The sequence below is a fragment of the Bacillus rossius genome, chromosome 1, assembly GCF_032445375.1.
Source record: "Bacillus rossius redtenbacheri isolate Brsri chromosome 1, Brsri_v3, whole genome shotgun sequence".
Taxonomy (NCBI): Eukaryota; Metazoa; Arthropoda; class Insecta; order Phasmatodea; family Bacillidae; genus Bacillus; species Bacillus rossius.
In genome coordinates this window covers 203,797,347-203,810,401 of record NC_086330.1, presented here as the reverse complement: position 1 = coordinate 203,810,401, position 13,055 = coordinate 203,797,347, and positions in this window count along the sequence as shown.

Sequence of the window (13,055 nt, the reverse complement as noted above, 5' to 3'; positions counted from 1 at the left end):
ATTGGATCCTATTAATGTTGCAATTATCGTTATGGTCACCATCTTGAAATTTTAGATGCCATCTTGGAAATCAGTATTTTTTATGTTTAAAAATCGGGAAAAATTCCTAAATTCATCAAAAAATTAACTTAATAGAATTCTGATTGATTATAATGATTCCCGTCCTTGGTTCGAAATCGGTGAGGGCAAAAAATAAAAAAAACATCAGATCCTTCCTCCACAGAAGCCACCTACAGACTGACCAACCATCACCAATAACAAGGCATTTACCATCAGCTGGTATAACATCATGCTAGCCATCTTGTCTTTGTCCGCTGGAGGCCACCATCTTGTTTTCGTCTGCTAGAGTGTGCTGGCGACATGTTAGTATAATGTTCTGTTCTCCATAACTTTATCCTCTACTGTTGGCATTAAACTTTGACCTTGAAATTTGACCTTGACCTTGAACCTTGACCTTGAACCTTGATTTTGGCCTTGAACTTTGACCTTGACCTTGAAATTGACCTTGACCTTGAACTTTGACCTTGAATTTGAACTTTGTCCATGGCCTTGAAATTTGACCATGACCTATATCTTTGACTTTGACCTTGACGTCATCATGGATATGTCATTGTGTGTTCAGTACATGCTACCAGGAGCTACCACATGCTAGCGGTCATTGCCACAATCATGTTTTCGTCTGCTGGAGGACAACATCTTGTGTGTGTACTTGTCTTTTCATCATGCTAGTTTTATTATAACCTGCTACAGTGCAATAATCATTTATTATTACTGAGGTGCCCGCCATCTTGAAATTTGGTCGCAATCTTGAAAAATTGTAATTATTTAGCTAGAAATGCGAGGAAAATTCCAAAAGTCTCCGAAAAAATCAATTATTAATTTACAAATTGAGTCGATGGATTCCTGTCCACGGATCGATTCCTGCCAAGTGAAAGTTTTAACTAACTATTAAATAAATTTTATATTCTGTTTTCCATTACCTTTCGTGGTGTTTATTAATCATTTACTCTACGAAAAACAACTCAAGTCAATCTACCTGACCACCGAATTAATACAGTGCCGATTAGCCTATTATGAAAGTCTAATTTTTCAATAATCTGAATAACCTATAAGCCGTTCATGTACAAAGCCACACATATAGATTAATTGCCTTCAGTTCATGAGACCGAGTCATGTCATTATCAGACGTATAGGCTAGTCATTTCAGGACCGCATGTCCTTCGTCGTTAGCTAATTATATTCAATTAATCCATCGTGACATTTTTATACATTCTAAAGGACCAAGTAACCTTGAAAAATATTTTAGTAACACCAAGAGGTTTTAAACTAGTAAATACTCAATCAGTACATTTTTTACTACGTGCAATCATCAAAAAGGAAGCACCGACAAAAAAAAGGTAGCACCATCAACGAAAAGGAAGCACCATCAACGAAATAGCAGCACATTTGAAAGCACCGACAACGAAAAGGCAGCACCGCCAACGAAAAGGAAGCACATTTGGAAGCACCGTCAACGAAAAGGCAGCACATTAGGAAGCACCCACAAAGAAAAGGCAGCACCACCAACGAAAAGGAAGCACCATCAACGAAAAGGCAGCACATTTGAAAGCACCGACAACGAAAAGGCAGCACTGCCAACGAAATAGAAGCACATTTGGAAGCACCGACAACGAAAAGGCAGCACCGGCATCGAAAAGGAAGCACATTTGGAAGCACCGTAAACGAAAAGGTAGCACATTTGGAAGCACCGACAACGAAAAGGCAGCACCGGCATCAAAAAGGAAGCACATTTGGAAGCACTGACAACGAAAAGGCAGCACCGCCAACAAAAAGGCAGCACATTTGGAAGCACCGACAACGAAAAGGCAGCACCGTCAACGAAAAGGCAGCGCATTTGAAAGTACCGTCAACAAAAAGGCAGCACATTTGAAAGCACCGTCAACGAAAAGGTAGCACATTTTGGAAGCACCGTCATCGAAAAGGTAGCACCATCAATGAAAAGCCAGCACATTTGGTAGCACCGACAACGAAAAGTCAGCACCGCCAAAGAAAAGGCAGCTCATTTGGAAGCACCGACAACGAAAAGGCAGCACCGCCAACGAAAAGAAAGCACATTTTGGAAGTACCATCGAATAAGGAAGCACATATGGAAGCTCCATCAACAAAAAAGGCAAAAGGAAGCACAAGTTGCGAGATCTAAGTCGTAATTATAAATCAGAATACAAGAAATAAAAACATTAAATGTTTATAATTTTAATTATTTATTTTATTTCTTTACATCATACAAAAGCAAGTAAAACAAGCCATAATTGTATGTAGCCAGCTTTCCTCAGTTCCTTGAGTATGAAGAATATTTCTTTGGTGCACGAATAGTTTCCTGCACAAAGCAAACCATGTAGAAGTCTTAGCCGGTCAACCAATATGTTTGGATCTTTCCATGATGTGTAATCAATCTCTTCTACCACCATCTTCCTTGGACGTTCATAATATATATTATCATCTCTGGTGTCTTCCGTTTTACCACCATCCTCAGGGTAACTTTCATTTTGGAGACGGTGATCATCACAAACTTGATCAGATTTATTTAATATATCACGTCGTTACCATCGTTTCGGTCTCAGGATACCTCCACATTCTTCGATCTTGTCAGCTTTAGGTGCTTCATCATAGTCTATGTCTTTGTCAACAGCCTCAGAGTCACTGTAACAATCACCGTAGAAGGAATCGTCTTCACCCAATTTACCGTAAGAATTCGATGTTGATGATGTTGAAGTGTCTTCATCGTCTTCATGCTTCCTTTTTAGGAGTCCATCATTTCTACAAAGTAGGAAAGATCTACTTGAATTCGGCTGGAATATATTCTCACTTTTCACGTTAAGGATTCTTCCACTGTCTTCATTCTTCCGTAAATCATCAACCTCCTTCAATTTAAGTTCTTTGTCGAGATCGGAAGAGCCAGGAAAATTATTGTCGTAATGTAGATCACTCTTCCTTAGTCTAGTAGATTCATCATTGTCCTCTAGCTTGTATGCAGGCTTGACGTTACAAGTTCTGCCATGTCTTTTTAAGCTCTCTCTCCGCGTAAACGACTTGCTACATTGAACACATAGTATCATATTGCGTAGTGGATTTTTAACACAGTCATTCTTCTCGTGTTGTCTTTTATTCTTTCTCAAGATAAACTCTTTGCTGCAAAACTCACACCTATGTTCTTTCGACACATCGTCAGATCCTAAATCGGAATTCATATTAGTTACCGAGACTAATGCCAGATGCAAACTAAGAGTTTTAAATTAATAACCATTACTTAAATACAATTTTTGAAATATTTCGTCAGCGAGAGTTAATTTATCTTATGCAAAGGTACTTGCTGCAACTAGTTCCGCTTTTCAACATCAGATGACGTCACTATATCTTTGCTCAACAATGAGAAGTTCACAAGCTAGCAGAATTTTATGTATTTTTGTATTTTATTTTGTCATTTAAATTTTTTTATTAATTTTTTTGTTATTTATTAAATATTTTTTTCTGTATTTTTATGATAGCAAAGAAAACTTGTGGTGTTTTTCTCCGTGTGCTTCCGATTATTCTTGTTAATATAATGGTGGTTTTCTCCGTGTGCTTCCGATTATTATTGTTAATATTATAGTGGTTTTCTCCGTGTGCTCCTGATTATTCTTGACAATAATATGGTGGTTTTCTCCGTGAGCTTCCGATTATTCTTGACAATATTATGGTGGTTTTCTCCGTGTGCTCCCGATTATTCTTGTTAATATTTTGATGGTTAATCCGTGTGCTTGCGATCATTCCTGCGGTTTCGGTCAAAGTTCAAGGTCACACTCATTCATTATGACCACCGTGACGTCGCATTCCAAGATGGTGAACCGTGAGAAATCTGAGAAGCACTATCAGGAAGGACGAACTTCCTTCTCCTTGGAGACTATCGTAGCTATCCTTCTTATACGATCGATAGTGAGCATCCCGCATCCTGCATAAAAGAAATAAATATTATTTACCTGCAAGCAATACATGACGTCATCTGATGTTGAAAAGCGGAACTAGTTGTAGCAAGTACCTTTGCATCAGATAAATTAACTCTCGCTGACGAAATATTTCAAAAATTGTATTTAAGTAATGGTTATTAATTTAAAACTCTTAGTTTGCATCTGGCATTAGTCTCTGTAACTAATATGAATTCCGATTTAGGATCTGACGCTGTATCGAAGGAACATAGGTGTGAGTTTTGCAGCAAACAGTATATCTTGAGATAGAATAAAAGACAACACGAGAAGAATGACTGTATTAAAAATCCACTACGCAATATGATACTATGTGTTCGATGTAGCAAGTCGTTTACGCGGAGAGAGAGCTTAAAAAGACATGGCAGAACTTGTAACGTCAAGCCTGCGTACAAGCTAGAGGACAACGATGAATCTACTAGACTAAGGAAGAGTGATCTACATTACGACAATAATTTTTCTGGCTCTTCCGATCTCGACAAAAAACTTAAATTGAAGGAGGTTGATGATTTACGGAAGAATGAAGACAGTGGAAGAATCCTTAACGTGAAAAGTGAGAATATATTCCAGCCGAATTCAAGTAGATCTTTCCTACTTTGTAGAAATGATGGACTCCTAAAAAGGAAGCATGAAGACGATGAAGACACTTCAACATCATCAACATCGAATTCTTACGGTAAATTGGGTGAAGACGATTCCTTCTACGGTGATTGTTACAGTGACTCTGAGGCTGTTGACAAAGACATAGACTATGATGAAGCACCTAAAGCTGACAAGATCGAAGCATGTGGAGGTGTCCTGAGACCGAAACGATGATAACGACGTAAAATATAAAATAAATCTGATCAAGCTTGTGATGATCACCGTCTCAAAAATGAAAGTTACCCTGAGGATGGTGGTAAAACGGAAGACACCAGAGATGATAATATATATTATGAACGTTCAAGGAAGATGGTGGTAGAAGAGATTGATTACACATCATGGAAAGATCCAAACATATTGGTTGACCGGCTAAGACTTCTACATGGTTTCCTTTGTGCAGGAAACTATTCGTGCATCAAAGAAATATTCTTCATACTCAAGGAACTGAGGAAAGCTGGCTACATACAATAATGGCTTGTTTTACTTGCTTTTGTATGATGTAAAGAAATAAAATAAATAATTACAATTATAAACATTTAATGTTTTTATTTCTTGTATTCTGATTTCTCATTACGACTTACATCTCGCAACTTGAGCTTCCTTTTTGCCTTTTTTGTTGATGGAGCTTCCATATGTGCTTCCTTATTCGATGGTACTTGCAAAATGTGCTTCCTTTTCGTTGGCGGTGCTGCCTTTTCGTTGTCGGTGCTTCCAAATGAGCTGCCTTTTCTTTGGCGGTGCTGACATTTCGTTGTCGGTGCTACCAAATGTGCTGGCTTTTCATTGATGGTGTTACCTTTTCGATGACGGTGCTTCCAAAATGTGCTACCTTTTCGTTGTCGGTGCTTCCAAATTTGCTGCCTTTTCGTTGACGGTGCTTTCAAATGTGCTGCCTTTTCGTTGACGGTGCTTTCAAATGCGCTGCCTTTTCGTTGACGGTGCTGCCTTTTCGTTGTCGGTGCTTCCAAATGTGCTGCCATTTCTTTGTCGGTCCTTAAAAATGTGCTTCCTTTTCGATGCCGGTGCTGCCATTTCGTTGTCGGTGCTGCCTTTTCGCTGACGGTGCTTCCAAATGTGCTTCCTTTTCGATGCCGGTGCTGCCTTTTCGTTGTCGGTGCTTCCAAATGTGCTTCCTTTTCGTTGGCGGTGCTGCCTTTTCTTTGTCGGTGCTTCCAGATGTGCTTCCTTTTCGTTGGTGGTGCTGCCTTTTCTTTGTCGGTGCTTCCTAATGTGCTGCCTTTTCGTTGACGGTGCTAACAAATGTGCTTCCTTTTCGTTGGCGGTGCTGCCTTTTCGTTGTCGGTGCTTCCAAATGTGCTGCCTTTTCGTTGATGGTGCTTCCTTTTCGTTGATGGTGCTGCCTTTTCTTTGTCGGTGCTTCCTTTTTGATGATTGCGCGTAGTACAAAATGTACTGATTGAGTATTTACTAGTTTAAAACCTCTTGGTGTTACTAAAATATTTTTCAAGGTTACTTGGTCCTTTAGAATGTATAAAAATGTCACGATGGATTAATTGAATATAATTAGCTAACAACTTAGGACATGCGGTCCTGAAATGACTAGCCTATACGTCTGATAATGACATGACTCGTTCTCATGGACTGAAGGCAATTGATCTATATGCGTGGCTTTGTACATGAACGGCTTATAGGTTATTCAGATTATTGAAAAATTAGACTTTCATAATAGGCTAATCGGCACTGTATTAATTCGGTGGTCAGGTATATTGACTTGAGTTGTTTTTCGTAGAGTAAATGATTAATAAACACCACGAAAGGTAATGGAAAACAGAATATAAAATTTATTTAATAATTAGTTAAAACTTTCACTTGTCAGGAATCGATCAGTGGACAGGAATCCATCGATTCAATTTGTAAATTAATAATTGATTTTTTCGGAGACTTTTGGAATTTTCCTCGCATTTCTAGCTAAATAATTATAATATTTCAAGATTGCGACCAAATTTCAAGATGGCGGGCACCTCAGTATTAATAAATGATTATTGCACTGTAGCAGGTTATAATAAAACAAGCATGATGAAAAGACAAGTACACACACAAGATGTTGTCCTCCAGCGGACGAAAACATGATTGTGGCAATGACCGCTAGCATGTGGTAGCTCCTGGTAGCATGTACTGAACACACAATGATGTATCCATGATGATGTCAAGGTCAAAGTCAAAGATCAAGGTCATGGTCAAATTTCAAGGCCATAGTCAAAGTTCAAGTTCAAGGTCAAAGTTCAAGGTCAAGGTCAAATTTAAAGGTCAAGGTCAAAGTTAAAAGTAAAGGTCAAATTTCGAGGTCAAAGTCAAAGTTCAAGGTCAAGGTCAAAGTTCAAGGTCAAAGTTCAAGGTCAAGGTCAAAGTTTAATGCCAACAGTAGAGGATAAAGTTATGGAGAACAGAACATTATACTAACATGTCGCCAGCACACTCTAGCAGACGAAAACAAGATGGTGGCCTCCAGCGGACAAAGACAAGATGGCTGACATGACATTATACCAGCTGATGGTAAATACCTTGTTATTGGTGATGGTAGGTCAGTCTGTAGGTGGCTTCTGTGAAGGAAGGATCTGATGTTTTTTTTAATTTTTTGCCCTCACCAGTTTCGAACCAAGGACGGGAATCGATATAATGAATCAGAATTCTATTAAGTTAATTTTTTGATGAATTTAGGAATTTTTCCCGATTTTCTAACATAAAAAATACTGATTTCCAAGATGGCGTCTAAATTTCAAGATGGCGACCATAACGATAATTGCAACATTAATAGGATCCAATATGGTGGTCGTAACATAAAGTGTAAGAATGACATGGTACTCAACCAAGATTGCGTGTGTAACGAAATATGCAACATTTATATAATCCAAGATGGCGATCGTAACGATAACTGCAACAGTGGTTTTTAAGTATTTTATTTAATTCGATTAATTAATTTTTTTAATGATTTTTACAATTTTTCCCGATTTTCTAACATTAAAATTGCGGATTTTCAAGATGGCGGACATGACATCATACTACCTGATGATATATAAGCATGGTTAAAAGTGGTGGGGGTCAGTCTGCCAGCATCCACCACGAGGGAAGGAGCCTATCGCCATTTTTAATTTTTTTTGACCTCGTCGGGTTCGAACCGAGGACTCCGAACTCCGTGTCTAAAAAGTACGTTTTTTAAAAAAGTATATTAAAATTTTATTAATTGAATTTTTTTATAAATTTAAAAATTTTTTTCATTAAAATCGGATAAATAAAAAAGTTTAAAATGGCGGGCGTAACGGAAATTGCAACGGTGACGTCATAATTTAAAATGGCGGAAAACAAAATGCTGGAATGTTCGAGAAAACAAAATGCGTCATCCAAAATGGCGGATCCAAGATGGCCGCCGTGATCTACTTGTCCCGTTACTCTGTGTCTAGTTACGTTTTGTCCCTTTACATTTTGTCCCGTTACGCTGTGTCCCGTTACACTCATCCAAGATGGCCACCGTGATGTCACACTCCAATATGGCGGATAGGACACACAGCTCCACAACCTGCATCCTGTTTCAGGAGCCCCTATTATATACTACTGTGGTAGAAGAGAATGATTACATATCATGGAAAGATCCAAACATATTGGTTGACCGGCTAAGACTTCTACATGGTTCGCTTTGTGCAGGAAACTATTAGTGCATCAAAGAAATATCCTTCTTTTTTAAAGAACTGAGGGAAGCTTGCAACATACAATAATGGCTTGTTTTACTTGCATTTGTATAATGTAAAGAAATAAAATAAATAATTTTAAATATAAAAATTTAATGTTTTTATTTCTTGTATTCTCATTTATAACTAAGACTTAGTTCTCGTAACTTGTGCTTCCTTTTTGCCTTTTTGTTGATGGTGCTTCCAATTGTGCTTCATATTTTGATGGTGCTTCCATATGTGCTGCCTTTTTGATTATGGTGCTTCCAAATGTGCTGCCTTTCCGTTGTTGGTGCTTCCAAATGTGCTGCCTTTTCGTAGTCGGTGCTTCCAAATGTGCTGCCTTTTCGTTGGCGGTGCTTCCAAATGTGCTGCCTTTGTTGATAGTGCTTCCAAATGTGCTGCCTTTTTGATTATGGTGCTTACAATTGTGCTTCCTTTTTTGATGGCGCTTCCAAATGTGCTGCCTTTTTGATTATGGTGCTTACAATTGTGCTTCCAAATGTGCTGCCTTTTTGATTATGGTGCTTCCAATTGTGCTGCCTTTTTGATTATTGTGCTTCCAAATGTGCTGCCTTTTTGTTGATGGTGCTTCCAAATGTGCTGCCTTTTTGACTATGGTGCTTCCATTTGTGCTTCCTTTTTTGATGGCGCTTCCAAATGTGCTGCCTTTTTGATTATGGTGCTTACAATTGTGCTTCCTTTTTTGATGGTGCTTCCAAATGTGGTGCCTTTTTGATTATGGTGCTTCCAATTGTGCTGCCTTTTTGATTATGGTGCTTCCAAATGTGCTGCCTTTTTGTTGATGGTGCTTCCAATTGTGCTTCCTTTTTTGATGGTGCTTCCAAATGTGCTGTCTTTTTGTTGATGTTGCTTCCAAAATGTGCTTCCTTTTTGTTAATGGTGCTGCCTTTTTGATTGGATTCTTGGTCCTCTTGTAAGCGTTCAAAACATGGTACGTTGGTTCAATTGAATGTAATTAGCTGACGATGAGGAAGGTCGTGAGGTTCGGAAATAACTGGCCTATACGTCGGACATTTATTATGACCCGGTTTCTCGGTCCGACGACGCTTGGTCTATATGTATGTATGGCTTTGTACATAAACGGTTTAGAGGTTATTCAGATTATCGAAAAACTATACTTTCATGTTAGGCTTACGGCAACGTATTTAATTCGTCGAACATTGTCGTACATTGAATTGTGTTTTATTTTTGAAAAGAGAATTATTTATAAACTCCGAGAAAGGTAATGGAAAAACAAAATATTAAATTTATTTAATATTTAGTTACACTTGTCACTGTTCAAGTATCGCATCGAGGGCAGGAATCCAGCGATTCAATATGTAAATTAATGAGTGATTTTTTTGATGAATTTTGGATTTTTTCCCGAATTTCTAGATAAATAATTACATTATTTTAATATGGCGCCCAAATAATTAATATGGTGGGGGCACCTCGTTAATAAATGATTACTGCACTGTAGCGGGTTAGAATAAAATTATCCATATGGAAATGTAATCTATAAGACGAGTACACACTCAATAAGGTGTACTCCAGCAGGTGGTAGCTCCTGGTAGCATGTAATGAACATAAAATGTTGGATCCATGATGGTCGACAAGGACAAAGTCAAGGTAAAATTTCAAGTTCAAGAACAAAGTTCAAGGTCAAGGTCAAAGTTCAAGGTCAAGGTCAAAGTTCAAGGTCAAAGTTTCAGGTAAAGGCAAAGTTAGAGGGTTATGTCAAATTTCAAGGTCAAGTTAAAATTTCAAGGCCAAGGTAAAATTTCAAGGCCAAGGCCAAAGTTCAAGGCCAAGGTAAAAGTTCAAGGTCGAGGTCAATTTTCAAGGTCAAGGTCAAAGTTGAAGTTCAAGGTCAAAGTTCATTGTCAGCAGTTGAGGACAAGGGTATGGTGACCAGAAAATTATTCTAACATGGTATCATTACACTCTAGCGGACGGAAACAAGAATGTGGTCCCCAGCGAATGAAGACAAGATGGCGGACATGATGTCATATCAGCTGATGATATATGTACCTTGGTAGATCAGTCTGTAGGTGGCTTCTGTGGAGAAAGAATCTGTTGTTTTTTATTTTTTGCTCTTACTGGTTTAGAACCAAGGATCTTAGTCTATCTAATCAATAATCATATATAGCTTATTTATTTAATAAATTTTGAACTTTTTCCCGCATCTCTAGCATTAAAATTACGGATTTTCAAGATGGCTGCCGTCACGAAAAGTGCAAAGGTGGTATTAAGAATTTTTATTATTTAATTTTTTTGATTATTTTTTTTAATGGTTTTTAAAATTTTTCTCCATTTTCTAACATAAAAATTACGGATTTTCAAGATGGCGGCCGTAACGATAATTGCAACAGTAACATCTTTATACAAGATGGTGGTTCTGTCTCGATCATGTGATATTATTATTACTTTAAATTTAAAAAATTACAAGTCCGAATATGAATGTTACTGTATATACCTTATTTAATTTTCTATCTGGTAAATGTCTCGATGGCCGAGCGGTTAAAGGCGTATGTTTTCCAACCTAGGGATCAGAGCTGCGATGGCTAGAATTACAGCGCTTCCAATATATTTATAATAAAAAATTAAATTTAATATGACGATAAGGATCATAATAGCTATGGTAGGTAATGGAACATCGACCTTACGTGATGAGACAGAGCAACGCTGGCGCTCTCTAGGAACAAACAGCAGAAACAAAGTCGACGGTAACCAAGATGGCGGCCTCCAGTGGAACAGAAAAAAATCAAGAGTGATGCTGGCGCTATCTAGGAACAAACAACAGAATCAAAGTCGACGGTATCCAAGATGGCGGCCTCCAGTGGAACAGAAAAAAATCAAGAGCGACGCTGTCGCTGTATAGGAACAAACAACAGAAACAAACTCGACGGTATCCAAGATGGCGGTCTCCAGTGGAACAGAAAAATGACAATGAGTGGGGCGCTTGATTTAAAGATGGCGGATCCAAGATGGCGGATCCAAGATGGCTGCCGGGGTCAAGGTCAAAGTCACAATACTACTTGTCCCATTACGCAGTGTCCCGTTACGCTCATCCAAGATGGCCGTCGTGACGTCACAATCCAATATGGTGGCTCGGCTCCCGGCTCCACACCCAGAACCAGTGTTTCCGGACCGGCTATCCTAAACTACTAAGGATCCTTTCTTCACGGAAGCAACATACCGTCTGACCTCTCACCCCCAATGACCAGGTAGATAATTTGCCAGATAATATGACGTTAGGCCTCCCATCTAGTTTTCGGCTGCTGGAGGCAGCCATATAGGATACATATTGTTTTTATCTGCTAGAAGTCGCAACCGCCATGTGAAATTAATTTTAAACAGCAAGAGTGCAGTAATTATTTATTACCAGGATGCCCATCATCTTGACAATTGATCGCCATCTTGTAAATCTGTCTTTATTTAGATATAAATTCCGGGAATATTCCAAAATTTATTTTTAATAATATGCATTCGATATACTGATTAATTAGAATAGTTCCTGTCCGAAATTTGATAGGTACTTACTTGATCGATGCAAAAAAAATATTATGTAAATAATTTTATTCAATAAAATCAGCTTAGGATCCTAGTCTACAAGCCTCCAGTAGGCCAATGATAACATATTGGTCACCATCTTAGACATTTAGTTTTATTAAGCTATTAATTCGGGAAAAATTACTTAATTCATCAAAAAATCGCTTCATTTAATAATAATTGATTCGAACTAGTATTATCCTAGGTTAAATCCATAATCAATACACAAAAAAATAATTTAATTAAAATTCCCAAAATAAATGACAGAATTGAAAAAAATAAGATTGATACAAATAAAAATTTATTACATAATTTCTACTCTACTACAGGAACACTTGTGAAAGTTAGCCATCTTATAAACACATAGTTCTGCATTGCTTAAATTGACTGATTCTCAGCTCTAAACAGCTTACTGTAGACAGAGACCAGCCACATCCTCTTCCTACATAGTCTCTTTCTTCCCGACAGAGTTTCTCGATACCGTGTTTAACAGACTGCTTCACATCGTCGGACATGAATATTTAAGAGGCCGTGTCAGTAAATGTTTATTTCCAATATTCTGCTTTAGAAGTTCTCTCTTTTAACAGTGAGATTTAGTGACTTATTCAACCGAAGTAACTGTAGCCGCAGCGCGTGATAAAGCTACTATACCCTTATCACAGGATTAGTGGGACGGTTGACAGCTCCAGTTTACTCGACGAAAAAATGTATCTGGTTCCTCGACAATCTGAGAGGATGACAATCTGACCGGCGGTTCACTAGGAAATTGCGGTGCAGGGATTCAGAATCAAGAAACCTCACATTTACAACTGTACTATGAGTCGTATCTAAAAAATTTTAATATTTTAAACGTATCGGAATACAATTAATCTTCAAACATGTGGTAATTATTCTTTATCTGGATGTAATATTCCGTGAAAAATAAAGTTTGTTGACATTAAAAAGTATACGAAATTCATCATGTAACGTTTTAAAAGGATAATAACAAATTCATATACTTAGATATTGCATATGCATTACACACAATCTAAATACAATCTCACTAAGTCAGACTACCTAATTTTTTACAATGCACCATCATACAGTTTAACAGAAGTAGGAGAACCTCTTATCGACGTTGTTTCAAAGAATTTAAATTTACAAATATTACTATTTA